The 12,799-nt window shown below is 35.0% G+C and overlaps 1 protein-coding gene across 5 annotated transcripts in view; it reads right to left on the reverse strand.

Annotated features, from left to right (window-relative positions):
* Positions 1 to 12,799, reverse strand: part of LOC109682068 (heparan sulfate 2-O-sulfotransferase 1) — a 169,333-nt gene that overhangs the window by 155,760 nt on the left and 774 nt on the right. The window lies entirely within an intron of this gene.

Raw genomic sequence — 12,799 nt, forward strand, 5'->3', positions numbered from 1 at the left:
TCTACCTAACTAAAATTTGACATACCTAAGATTCTCGGTGGTGGTTATACTTAAGGAAGGAAGGAAGAGAGGGAGGGATGGAAGGAGGGAAGGACAAACTTAGTATTATATCATCCTTTAAATATTAAACACACTCTTCTGATAAGTCTATTAAAACACTGGAGCATCTGTTGCAACAATACTTAACCTGAATTTTACTTTTAAAATTAACTTACTCAGTTCTAGAATGCTACTTCCATAGACTGCATGCCCTAAGCCACATGACCTTGAACAAGTTCATTATTTAACCTAACCCAATTTATTCATCTTATAAATAGCAACTGACATCTTAGGAGGTTGTAAGAATTAGTGCAATAATTCACCTGCAGTAATTAAAATTCCTTAAACATGTTAAAAGCACTCATTACATATCCATGGATAATTTTAATATCAGGTATTAGAGAAACCAATTAATATACACAATAGCTAATTTTTCTCTTAAAGGTGGAACTCAAAGACAATCATAGCCAAAACAGTATGACATACAATATAAAGAAACCAAACATTACTAGCAAATGTAATTTACAACATTACTATCTGACTAAAAATTCAATGAAATCAACTGAAAACCTTTTAGAACTGAGTATCTGGGAGGGAGAGAGGGGAAAGAGACTGAGAAAAAAGACAGGAATGTACGTAGTGGAAGCCCATACCAATAATAACAGCAAAAATATACATACTAAAAAGTGTCTATACAAACTGACTAAATCCAAGTAAGGTTCATACTTCAGGTTTAATAGTAATATGTCAACATCAATTCCCTGTGTTTAACTATAATACTATACTTCTACAAGACATCATCAACAGGTGAAGTTTCTAGGTGAACCTAAAACTGTATCAAAATAAAAAGGTTTTTCCAATGCAGAAAATACGTATCACAAAGACATGTGTAACTGAGACAAAGGAAGTTATAAAATTTTCAAAATGCAAAATAAGATGTGAGTAAAGGAAATGTTTCTAACAAGACTTCTAAATATTGTAACAATATCAACCTAAGCATATTAACCTTAAATAGTACAATTTGTAATTCCAACGCTTTTTAAATTTTGACAAAATGTTTCTGAGGTTCATATGTAATAACAGACATAAGAGGAAGTAAAGAATTATGCTGTAACAGATTCTTAGAAACTGCTTTTGCTAAAAAAGCACTGACTCCTCACTTGGGCCTATATGATAACTAAAAGCAGGAAAAAATTTAGCATCCTTGCCTCCATTTTGCATCTGTCTCCTTTGTCTTAAAACTTTCCTCATCAGACTCCTGCTTAACTCTGCAGATGGATGTATTAATCATTCACAGTGTCTGTCTAAAAACTGGGGATACCTAACCTATCCCATCTCCTTTAAGGCTAAAGGCTCAAAGGTAATATTCCAGATCCCCAAAAAGGGTTCCTGAAAGTCTCCAGCCATTGTTCTAATCCTGCAGCCACTCTGGATTCCTAAGCAATAAGGCCTTCTTATAACTACCCTGGCAGGACCAGGACTGAGATAATGTCAACCAGACCACACTCTGACTAGGACTGCTGCCCCAATTCTTCCTCTACTTAAACCTAAAGCTAATGTCAGAACCCTGAAGATGAACTGAAATACTTAGTCTCCTCCTTCCCATGGTCACACATGTTAAATAAATCTCCTTTCTCGGCCCTTCACTACTCTTCTAATTGGCACTGTGGAACAAGTAAGTGGTCAGACCTGACATGCTGGAATCCCTAAACTCTGGCCTAGTACTCCAGTTACAATGCAGAAAAGATAAGCCCTATCAGTAAGTAAAGAATATAAAGCTATAAGAATTAAAAGTAGTATAATCCTTGCAAAAGAACCAGCAGACAAAGCAGTATACTAAGATGGTCCACACACACAGTGTATTCCTATATCCCTGTATCACCAAAGCCCACAGCCATAAAGCCTGGCTCTGGATCTGAACACCATCAAGAGAAAACAAGTATTTATGAAAACATGAGTATAATAATGATGAGAAGTGATCAAAACAGTTTCTCTCTCATAGTCTGTAGCAGTCTAGTCTCCCAAAATTTCTCTCTCCGTCAACTCTTCCCTTCCCTCCCTCCCTCCCACTCCCCACTTCCTTTCTCCCTTCTTTCGCTCTATCCCTCCTTCCCTCCCTTCCTTTCTTTTTAAAATAGATGGGGTCTGGCAATAATGCCCAGGCTAGCCACATACTCCTGGTTCCAGCGATCCTACCTTAACCTCCTTGAGGAGCTGGGACTAAAGAGCATCCCACCATGATTGTAGAATGGCAAGTAACTGTTCTCCTGAGTTAATACCTTTTGAAGCTGTGTAAGATTCAGGAATTGGTCTTGTGTACATGTGTGTGTCGTCTAAAGTCATTCTTATAATCTCAGCAGTAACTGTAACAATACAACCTATGATTATCCTGTATTTAAGTGAAAAAATAAGGAAAGCTGAACTTCCTACACATTTGTGTGCTATCCTCTATTTGACACTGAGACAGTGAATCACAATGGAAAAACTGACAATATAATAAAGGAACTAATACATAAAATTTTTTCAAAAGTAGAGAAATTGGCTTGGTTTTTTTTTTCATACTCATAGTCATCTATGATTAATGCTTTAAAAAATAAATCACACATCTACACACACATATGTATACACGTAGAAATCTGTCACAACTCAAATTTAATTTGTGTTTTATAGAAACCTAACCTTAAACTGTCAGACTGGCAAGGATTAGTAGGAAATAATAAAAAGCTCAGTACTGTTTTTTTAAAAAAAAAAAAAAAGGTGTTTCTATTATTTACATGAAAACAAATAGCTTACTATCTTTAGAAACAACTAACAGTAGTAGTTACCAGTGGCTATTACTTCTTACTTGGAGATGAAAGAAACATCTAATCTAAATGTCAAATCTGTTAATTCAAATAACTTTATTTGATTTATCTGAACACTTACACAACTGTTATACTATAGGTGAGGGACTAGGAAAGTCTACAGCAGCAAGAAATGTACACTGTGGACTATAATAAACCGTAAGACAACAGCAGCCAAGAGAAAGTAGTTATAGACTACTTTGACCATAAATAACTTCAAGCTATTGTGTTTTTACATTTTCATATTAATTATCTGATTGGAGGATAATTTATCTTCACAGCAATTCTAAAGAAGAATAAGCATCATTTATATTAAATAAAATTCTAACTTTATATTATTTATATTTAGAGTAAGTATAGTACATAGTAATTATTCACCAATTGTTTATCACAGAGGAAGGTTCAAAGACCATTATGGATTGCCATTGGCAGGAAAAGCAAAAATCCATTTGAGAAAAATGGGTCTAATGGCAAAGAATACAGCCAAAACAAGTAAAAAGAGACCAAAGGGAAGTCAGAGTGGTCAAGAGAAAGACTAAATTGCAAAGAGTCACAGGATTGATTAATCACAAAGTTCCAAGCTAGGACAAAAGAAAAGGGTCATACATAACATCTCGTCTATCAAACATCCCAGACAGGTTCATTTCTAAATCAGACTCTCACTATCAAATCCCAAGATCAGGAGCAAAATTCACATATTCCTCAAATTTTGCTCACTGTGGAACATACAGCAAGACACCAAAATATCAAATTTTTTTAACCTTCAAACATGAACATAAGAAATTTATGTCCTAGAGGACAATGGCAGATGGCTTTTATTCTATCCTATTTAGTAAAATAAAGCTATTGAAATAAGCCTTAAAATCATGTCAAGCAGTTTTTTGAGGGGGTGTTCAGTACTAGGGTTAGGGCCTTGTGCTTACTAGGTAAGAGCTCTACTATCTGAGCCATGCTTTCATCCTTTTTTTCTTTAATTTGTTTTTCTGATAGGGTTTCACTTTTGCCCACATTTCAGCCTTAGACTGCAATCCTCCTACCTCTAGCTGCATACAGGTGCATAACACCAACACCTAATCCTCAAGCTAGTCTTTGTAATTTGTTCTTCTTTGGAGGAAACAATTAGGCTGTTTTCTCCAAAGGTATATGGTATACCAGAAACATTCAACATTTTATGAAAGAGTTGAATATGTTTTATTAAAACTAGGCTGAAATTTAAAATGCTGGCAGGCTGCTTAATATCCAAATAAAGAATAACACTGAGTTTCTACGTTATTTGATCAAGAATCTTCATGTCAAAACTGACTGCTGAATAGTCTCAGTGTAGGACAAATAAAAACCTAAGTAAAGACTGGCAGAGTGGCTCAAGCAGTAGAACACCTGCCTAGCAAGAGTGAGACCCCTGAGTTCAAATGCCAATACCAAAAACACTAAATATATTACAAGCAAAGTTGAAAAAGGATTTTTACTTATTTTGTTGAGACAAGTATTTATTATCTTGAGACAAGTTCTCACTATGTAGCCCAGATGACTTTGAACTCACCATCCTCCTTCCTCAGCTTCACCAATGCTATGATTACACACCACTGCACCTGGCTCTATCAATTTTATTTTAAGTCAATAATTCAATTTTACTCCAAGTTCCAACATTCCTGCCTATACTGAAATTAGTGTATTTCTCACCTAGGAATATTTAAAATACTCTCACTTCATCACACCCTGAAAACTGAAGGAGCCATAAACAGTCCTTATTAATCACCAAGCTCTTAGAAAGAATGAAAATGGTAGAATTTGCAGCTTCTTTATTGAATATTAAATAAAAATTCGTCAATGCAGTCAGATTTTAGTTGTGATGTTTATGTTATGCAACTAGTTTTCTCTAAAGACCTCATTTTTGTTACTATTATGGGGCATCCATGGCATGAAATGCCAGCTACTCAGGAGGCAGAGATAAGGACTGCAGTTTGAAGCCAGTCCAGGCAGATAGTTATTGAGACCCTATCTCAAAAATACCCAACACAAAAAAGGTTTGGCAGGGTGGCTCAAGTGACAGCCTGCAAAGCAAGCAGAAAGCCTTGAGTTCAAATCCCAGTACCATCAAAAAAATAGTTACTGTTAACTAAAACAAAAGACATACTATAAAAAGGCATTATTTTGAAAACATGATGGCAACCAAGTACTGAATACAGAATTCATTGTCTAATTATAAGCTTTCGAGTTTCTGATATCAAACTTACTAATCTATTTCCTACGTAGCAGAAAAATATTAGACTAGATTGATCAGCCCATTATACTATTGTTTCAATGCACAGAAAATACATACCAGGGGAGTGTGTTATCAACGAACCAATAACATTTCTATATTACATTCATTAAGCCCAACTTAAGCATAATTTATAATTAGAAATAAATGACAAAAGAGTTAGTTTGTACCTGCATAGTCACTTAGCATTAAATCCATAACCACAATGAGCAAACTTTAAGGTGTTTTCCAGAGTTGCCCTTTCCACACTGATAGATTATCTTCTGAGTGTCTGAAGTCATTCCTGGCTGGGCATGGTGGTACACACCTGTAATTCCAGCTACTAAGGAGGATCAGTAGCACAACCATTCCTTATGATTCCCTACCCCACCACGTGGAACAAGGGTATTACAAAAGGACACAGAAAACCGTTCCTAGAAGAGCACTAGCCATCCATCCACACCTAGCAAGAATGTGAGCAATTAGTTCAACAGCAATACGAACAGAAAAAGGAGAAACCTCTCCTGAAGCTAAATTCTTCACTGGTCAGTTTGAAAGAGCCTACAGTCTCTAACTCAACTAAAATGAATGCCTGTTTTCTTGAGATCAAATAAAATTGGTAGCACTCAAAAGAATTAACTGATGATCACTTGAAACTTATGGGGAAGGAAGGAGGGTCCAGCTATCGTGACTAAGTCTTGCCTCTAACTTTCAGTTAACAACTCACATATCAGTGAGATCATGAGGTATTTGTCTTTCTGTTCCTGGTTTATTTCGCTTAATAAATTTCCTCTAGGTTTATCCACATTGTAGCAGATGACAGGATTTCTTTCTTTTATGGTATAGAATCAGTAGAACCACAAGATCTTATGGCAATTCTATTTTATATTTTCGGGGAACCTCCATACTGTTTTCTATAACTTTCTATAATTTCTATGTGTGAAGTAGTATCTCATTGTGGTTTTAATTTTTATTTCTGATGATTAGTAATGTTGACTATTCATATATCTGTTGGTCATTTGCATGTCTTCTTTTGAAAAATATCTACTCAGAACATTTGCCCATTTTTAAGTCAGGCTATTTTCTTACTATTGAGTTGTTTGAGTTCCTTATGTTATCTTGAATATTAACCCTTTGTTAGCTATGTGGTTTATAAACTCATTCCATATGTATAACAAGATTTAATTCACATTTTAAAAGGATCACTCTTGCTAAGATGTTGGGAATAGTCCACAGAAAGGCAAGTGTGGAAGCATAGAGAGTCGTTAAAATGTGGTGGTAATACGTGGAAAGGATGATGGTATTTTGAATCAGGGTGGTAACAGTGGAGAAAGTCACATTTCTCCAAATATTTTTAATGTGACACTAACAAAATATTCCTAACAGATTAGATGCAGAGTTTGAGAAAAAGAAAACTTATGGAAAACCTTAGAAACTGAAGAGCTGAGGACTTACCATCAACTAAAATTCGAAAGACAAAAAAGTTGGGATTGGGTGGTATGAGAAAGGGGACAGATCAGAAGATCTGTTATGGATGTAAAGTGTTGGAAAAGTCTGTTATCACCCAGAGAAAATGTCAAATAAGCAGAATTACATAAATCTAATGTTTAGAAAACAGAATAAACTACAAATATATTTACATTTGGAAATTGTCAGCTTAGAAATCACCAACTAAGGGAGAATAGACAAAGATGAGTTTCACAAACCGAGTCCTTGTGCATTCTTATATTAAGAGGATAGGGAGAAATGGAGACTAACACTAGAGACAGAGAGAACTAACCAGTGGTAATGTGGAAAGAAAACCAAGAGCACACTGTCTTAGAAATCAGTAAAGAAAGTCTATCAAGAAAGAGGATGTGATCAATTGCACCCAATTCTGCTTTTATATAAAGCTGAAGATGAAGACCAAAACTTGTAAATTACTGGTGACTATGGCAACTAGAGACAAGTATAAATATATTTTTAGGGTTTTTCTGGAAAGGGGAGCAGAAATATGGGTCAGAGGTTGGCTGAAAAGGGGGGAGACAAGAGAAAGTGTGGTTTCATATTTTTTTTACATGGGAGAGATAAAATCATGTTCATATGCAAATGAAAGCAATCCAGCAGAATGGTGAGAAATGATAATTATAAGAAAAAGAGGAACACTTCTAGAACTACATCCTTAGATGAGAGGATAAAATCAAGAGAAGTAAGTGACTTAATGGGAGCACTGGCAGTTAATCTATAGCTAACAGGCAGAAAGGCAGAATACGTAAGTGCAAGTACTGATAGGTGGGCAGATAATTGTAAATAATTAGGCTGTTGAGAACCATATGATGAAGTTTACATTCTTCTGAAGTGGTGTTGTGGAGAGCAGTGTTTGAATATTCATTATTATCTCACTTTTACATAATGCTAAAAATTATTGAAATGACTAACAGACTGGTAGACAGACATCCTGGAATTATCTTAATTGAGATCAACTGCTTCATATGACCACTAGGCACTAGATACGCTATTCAAGATTCATAAGTGAGGCACCAATTAGCAACTTGAAAGTTACTGTACTTCTATTAACCTTAAGTACTACAAACAATAGCTAGTGTGAGGCTTTCCTACATCATTTGCATGGTTTCAAGCACTTGTAAAAACTACCAAATTCCCAAGAGCAGTCTGAAACTTGGCCCTGGCATTAGTTTAGTTTAGTAAGAGTTTTGAGGACATAATGAGTACCATAATCCTTACCAACGGAGATGGCCGTATAATCCATTTGGAATTATTTTCCTCACTTAAAAGATTATATCCGCATGCATTCATAAACTTATATAGCAATTTTACAAGGATGTGACTGACAAAGATCATTTAAAATGCTTAGATTCTATAGCAAATAAAATTATCAAGCACATAATTCTAATGTTTATTAAGAAAAGCAGCTTCCATTGCAGTTTCTCAGTCAACATTAGCAAAAGGTATGCTCTTGAGATTCCTAAGAGTTTTTACAAGTAACAAATTCTAACACTAACAGCAAATAGTTTTCATTTTAACTCCCTATCCTTTTGTGTATCTTCCTAGAAAATTATGTGTACATTTTAATAAAATGAAGTTTTCCAATACAACTTCCCAGAGAAACTTTTTCATAACCATGTATCTTAATGTAACCCATGAGCTACACATTGTATTAGGTTATTATAAAGAAACAAGCAGCACATTCACTCCATTAAATATGAAACATCTACAGGTTGAGTGTCCCTTATCTAAAATGCCTGGAAGGCCCGTTTCAAATGTCAGATTCAGGAATATTTGCACATGCGTAATAAGATATCTGGAGATGGGACCCAAATCTAAACACAAAATTCATGATGTTTCATATACACCATACACACATACCCTGAATGTAATTTTAGTGTTGGCTGCATTTTGAAAGTGACCCATCATGAAGTTAGGCGTGGAATTATTTATTTGTAGCATCATGCCAGTACCCAAAGAATTTGATTTCACAGCATTCTGGATTTCAGATTTTCTGACTTAGAACACTCAAACTGTACAAGAAATCTGCAATTTTTACCATTAAGGCGATTACATATTCCTCCACAATCTATGAAAGCTATGCACATAATTTTAGAAAATTCATGAATGGCCTTGAAAACTATCTATGTGGGTTCCTGAAGTTTAAACAATCTTGGTTAGTGGAAAACATGGAGTACAAAATCCACCTAAAAATATATGAAAACTTAATACATGAGTAAAAGGATCAACATACATTAAGAAAAGAGGGATTATTTACTAAAATAATCTTTGCCATAAATGGCTATTCATTGAGAGAAATTACAACATATCTCTACAGAGGGTTTAAAGAGCTAAATGTAAAAAATAAATTATAAAATACGCTAGTCAAATATAGAGAAATACACAATCTTGGCTCAGGGAAGTCTTAAGCAACATATGAAGACTACTTGCTTAAACTGATAGATTTGTGTAAATATTAAAATTTCTATATAAGCAAAGTTCACCACAATTGAGAGACAAAATGAGTTCAAGAAAAAGCCATAAGACGTAAAAGAGATGAACTATTAATTTTAACTTTTAAAAATCCCAAACTAGAAAACTAATAAAATACCTAATAGAAAAATCGACAAATGAAAATGAACTACCAAGTACAAAGGCAGTAAACATATGTGAACAATCCTTAACTAGAAATTAAGGAAGTGTGAATTAATTTAACAACATATTTCACAGCCGCAGAATGGCAAAAAAATTAAAAGTTGAGGATGGAGGCATGTTCAAGTGGTAGAGCACCTGCCTTAGCAAGCACAAGGTCCTGACTTCAAGTCCACAACAATGCCAACAGTTTTTCTATTTAAAAAAATAAAAGCTGAGAGCTTCCATTACTTGTGTGTGCTGGCTGGGTAGCTTACTGTAACTTTTGAAAATAAGCAAAAAAATTTGAAAAATAAATTTTCAAATCTGTTCAAATCATAAAATCATGAATTCCTTACCCCCAGCAATCACAGAATTTGTCTATGAAAACAGCATTGATATATAGGAATTAAACAGATACATAAGGATAGTTATTATAATGTTCTTAATACCAAGAAAGAAACCTTAAAAAGGAAGGAGGGGTGGTTTCTGAAAACACACTGAATATCTATTACTGACAAAATGACTTAATAATTTATAATACATGCATAATTTGGAGTGTTATAATACTATTAGAGTAATTCAAATTTATATGGACTCACCTGGAAAGATGCCTATGATGTTAAATGAAAAAAAGCAAACTGCAGGGTAATATGCATACAATCACTTCATATTTGTTTTTAAAAGAGAAACTTATATAACAGGAAACTGTAATAATGAGGTTTTTAGAAATTCTTACATACTTGATTTCCCAAATGTCAATGAATGTGCCTTAGTTCTGAATGCACCTATTGCTCTATTAGAGGTCTCACCAGTAAGATATTATTATCTAATAATGCCTTTAATCAAGCAAAGTAAAGGCATTATCAGACATTTCAATCCTTTGGAGTCTTCTGCAACAGAAAAAGAATAAACTACTTTTAAGGGCAAAGTGTTTAAATTTTTTTAAAATGCATTTTAATGTTATAATTTTATACTTACAGGAAAAAAAAAACCAAAGATTTTGTTCTCCAGTAGCTGAAATAGCCTCTTTCAGTCATGTCCTTGAATAATACAATTATGTTCATTACATGGATATAAACAAGGGGCAGTCATTTCACTAAACGTATTCCTTTGTGTCAGAAATTGAATTTTCTCAGAATGGTACTCATTCTTAGCAATAATTACATTGATACCACTATTTTAGAATTCTATTCAAACACTAAATGTTCATGTAATGTCAATATAAGAATCTCAAGCCCCAATCCAGATGCAGTGGCTCATGCCTATAATCCTAGCTAATCAGGAAGCAGAGATTGAGATGATTGTGGTTTGACAATCAGAAAAAAGAAAAAATTTCAAGAGACCCCATCTCAACCAATGGTTAGGTGCAGTGTCAAAGACCAGTCATTTCAGTTACCTGGGAAAGAACAAACAGGAAGATTACAGTCCGGGTCAGCCCTGACATCAAGCAAGACCCTACATCAAGCCCTGACATCAAGGCAAAAAGAGCTGTGTCACAAGTGATAGAGCACCTGCCTAGCAAAACGCAAGGTTCTTTCTTCAATCCCCAGTACCACCAAAAAATTACACTAAATAAGCTTCAAGAAGTCTATCATAATTAAAGGAACCTTCCATTTGGAATCAGACTACCTGAGTTCTAATCCTGGCTCTAGCAATTACTAGTGATGTGTCCTGGACAAATTATATAATTTCGCGATTATCCTGTATCTACAAAAATAGCTTTCTATGGTGTCCTTGGAAGAGTACCAGATGGAAGTGTCCTAGTGATGGAGTCTGGTTATGAAAGTATACCTTCTGTCTTTCTTTCCTAAGGGGTCAGATTACAAACGGGCAATGTCTCTTTTAGTACTGCCTTTTATAAGACTTACTTTAAAAAAAAAAGCAAAACCAAGTGAACTCACTTATAGCTACTACAGAAACTGAGGCAGGAAGACTGAAACCAGGAGTTCTGGGCCAGCTTGGGCAACATAGCAAGAAATCCTATCTCCAGATTCAACACTTCAAGTGTTTTGCATCTGAGGCTCCTTTTTTTGGATTTTTCTTTGACACAGAATGTTAGATTGTCCAAGCTGAACTCACTGCCCTCCTCGGCCTGCCTCAGCCTCGAGAATGGAGGGATTACAGACATGAACCACCACACCTGGCCCCAGATTATTTTTGAGGGTTACTTGACTCATGTTTACTATTTTCTGATGCAAACTATTTATTTTGATGAATACTTACTATTCCCAATGGAATTTTCTTTTTTAAAAGAAAATTGTGAGGAAGTATGTCATGTTCTACCTGTGGCACTCTGTATCTTCAAGTAACTACTTTCCTTTTAAAATCATTCGGGCTGTTTCTATGGAAACCATTTGCAAGTACTATGGAAAAAATATTAGGTAAGAAGGAAAATAAAAAATTTAAGTCATTTTAGCCCAATTTGTCTAAGAAATTAACTCCAGAGAAATTCAAATAGCAATACAAATAACTGCAAATTTTGAATTAATTAACTTTCAACTTCTAGGAGGAGCTACTTCTGTAAAATTGGATAATTAACAAGGTCATTGAAATGACTCTGAATGCTACATAAAGATCCAACTGAAAAGAAAAAAGCACATCGTACAACCTTCAATATCTAAAGTGAACATTTTTCATCAAAACGTATTAATAAAATTATAGTAAATGAATTTGGAGAGATCTTCAAATTTTACTCTAGAATTTAAGATTGGGAGTATCTTTAGCTCCTCTTTCAGAATCAGTTGCACTTCAATCAGATTTATTTCATATTCCTTGACACAATGCTCTTTAAAATGTCTTCAAAGGTTTGCAAAGTCTACAAAACTTGGAAGTAGTAGGGCACTATAGGTAAAATTACAATTATTTTCTGGTACATTTTTTCCTAAAAAAAAAAAAAATTCTAGAATGTAGCTCTTCCTAGTAGTAGTTGTACTGCTGAACTGCTTTTGCTTACTTTTCCAAAAGTGGTTAAGATAATGGTGAGGTGAAAGGGTATGCAAAAAATACTTCAAATTACCTTCCAGTTCAAATTACCACCTCTTGAGCCGACTTTTAAGTGCCAGTACGTTTTCAAAACAAAATTCATCGCTGTCATTCTGTAAACTTCCTCTTCATCCTTCCAAATGCCAAAGTTCCCTACTACTCCGAAAGCACCTACTCACAACATCACACTTTTTGTTTCAGGTCCCTTCACCCACTGAAGCACTTTAACCACAGCGTTAAGGACCTTTCCCCATAATCTTATTTTCCTTTCACAAACGTAAACTTCAGCTTTCCCTCCTCTTCTAAATTCACTAAACCAACAGGCAGCAAAGCATCCTACACACTCAACACTAACTATTCTGAAACCCAAGTTAATCAGCAGAGCGCCACTAATAAGGGACATAAATAAATCCCCGGATGCCTCGCTATGGTGCTGGTTTTAAAGCTTTTCACTCGCTTTCGCGTCCACCTGGCCAGCCCACGTCTGGCGTCATTTGTGAGGTCCCTGGCTGCCCCCAGCTCAGGGGTGCAACTCATCTACAGGGCATTTCTTTGACTCCCCCTCATTCCAGGCGTC

This window comes from Castor canadensis, chromosome 7 (genome assembly GCF_047511655.1).
Source record: "Castor canadensis chromosome 7, mCasCan1.hap1v2, whole genome shotgun sequence".
NCBI lineage: Eukaryota > Metazoa > Chordata > Mammalia > Rodentia > Castoridae > Castor > Castor canadensis.